The 2,238-nt window shown below is 43.9% G+C and overlaps 1 pseudogene; it reads right to left on the bottom strand.

The window, feature by feature from the left end:
- Positions 1-1,237: 1,237 nt before the first annotated feature.
- On the bottom strand, positions 1,238-1,847 carry LOC147416901 (cinnamoyl-CoA reductase 1 pseudogene; annotated as a pseudogene).
- Positions 1,848-2,238: the final 391 nt, after the last annotated feature.

The raw sequence follows: 2,238 nt of genomic DNA on the forward strand, positions 1-2,238 counted from the left end.
CTTGTCAGGTATACATGAGTTGCCAACCATGATCATTACCTAATTTGGCATCTAGAAAGTACAAAGTGTAGGAAACCCCCCGTTCTGTAAAATCCAGGAAAACATAAGAGTTTGTAAGAAGTGAATGAAAGGTTAACCTTAGAAATTGGTGAGTAGCAGGATGTGTGGTACTTTCAACCATTATGGCTGCCATCATGGCATGGGACTGTTGGGAGTTTAGACTTGCCATCTTTCAACGACGCACCACATGACTCTTGAGAAGCTTTACCAGGGATGAGCATACTCTGGAGGTGACAAGAGGCACTCTTCATCCTTGCAGCTTCTTTGATGTATGCTTGGAATAGGAGAAGGCATTAACATTAAACAAAGCAAGACATTAGTAAATACACACAATGCTACTACTGGGGGGCAACTTCCGGACTTCGACGGTGAAGCGGTGATGTCAATATTGAGAAGCTCAACTCGGTCTCCCATTAGCTCCAATGCCGAGGTCCAAGACTAGAAGCTCTCTGCCCAGCTCTAAACAGATTCCTCACTATTGCTCCTACATCATGAAAAAGATGCCAGTACCTCTCCCAGCTTTGAGCTAGTGACTAGCCAAAGAGCTAGTGACTGACTTCTCCACGACTAGTGCCATAGATACGAGTGAAGAATGCGCGAGGCCCCGCTCACCCTCTCGAAAGAAGTGTGTCCACCACATTTCAGCACAAAAGCTCAAAGTGTGCAAGTTGATGATCTCAGAGCCAATCACTTCAACTTGGTGCTCCTCACTCACAGCCAATTGCATTGCCAATGCATCAAATCTGATCCATTGCTGGACCTTCTGGAGATTAGAGATTTGTTCGTTGCTGGCATCTCTTCTGAACTGGGCCAGTGGAGAGAATAGAAACTTCTACAGGTCTGCCAGCGCCTCGCCTGAACCCACCTTCAAGCTCAGTAGGGATAATGGGTGCCAATTCAAAATTCCTTGAAAAAAGACTATTCCTCTTCCAAAAGAATATCTTTTTCCTCCACCCTTCCAGAAGAGCATTGTTTCTTCCTCCCAAGTTGGGGGATAATTACAGAATTTAAAGCTCTGCTTCACAAAAGGCGGCTTTTTTAGACATGCAAATTGAAAGTAGCAAACGAAAACTCGTAACTGAATGAGAGAGAGAGAGATGTAATCATAATTTTTTAATGTAATTTATATGCTAGTTGGTAGAATTTTCTTCAGATTGCTACATTTTTCAAGTGATATTCATGGAAGAAAGCCTTTCTCCTCCAAGCTTGAAACAGTGGATCGTATAATTTCATCACGAGGGGTGAACTTCAAACCGAGGCTCATCAACTTCTTGCCAGGGTTGGCACAACGAGCCAGTTTTGGATGTGTATTCTCATTGAACCTGCTTTTCACAGCTCACATTTAGATTTCGAAAACAGAGGATAGCAATCAAGTCACCTTACACACACTACTGTGCAATGACATCTTGAGTTCAATCCTCGTCGGATGGATCTTTGAGGTCCCTTGGGATTGTTCCTATGACGTTAAGACCTTTCTCTCTCCCTCTCTCTTTCTCAACACACTAACAAGCCGCCCGTATAGCTACCCAGGCCCAAACACAAAACCATCTCAACATCGAGAAATGCAAACAATGCCAAAATCTAAGGCTTGCAAGCACACCTGCTAACGTTGTATTGAGGATACATCTGTGCCACCTCTTCCACAAACTCATTGAAAGGAAAGATTTCCTGAGTACACAAATACCGACCCTTGGCGCGCGGACTTTCATAGAGCAAAATCTGGGCACGAGCGACATCCTTTACATACACGCAACCCAGCCAGGTAAGCTCCTGCAAGTCAGGATCCCCTAAAGAAAACAAAAAGTTGTGAGATACGAGTGGAAAATAATCATTGCAAAGCAACAAATGTCCTCCATTGATTGTCTAAACGCGCCAGAGCAGTAAATTTGCACGTAAAATAATGCGCCATGAGATCTGACGAATGCCATGGAGATCTCTTTTCACTTTTTTTTTTTTTTTCCGAGAAAAAGATCCATTTATTAGTTAATGAAAACTGCCCATAGGGCTACATCCACCTCTGCAAGAGAGGGCTACAACAAGCATGATGGGGAGACTCTCCCAATGAAAAAACAGCATATATACAATGAGGCTAAATCAAGAGATGGGAGGAGGGAAGAGCCACACAGGTGGACAGTAGTGCCATCTGAGCACCCCCTATACTATGGTGTAGAAAGGCCC

This window comes from Adiantum capillus-veneris, unplaced genomic scaffold (genome assembly GCF_014529385.1).
Source record: "Adiantum capillus-veneris isolate H3 unplaced genomic scaffold, ASM1452938v2 Hic_scaffold_387, whole genome shotgun sequence".
NCBI classification, from domain to species: domain Eukaryota; kingdom Viridiplantae; phylum Streptophyta; class Polypodiopsida; order Polypodiales; family Pteridaceae; genus Adiantum; species Adiantum capillus-veneris.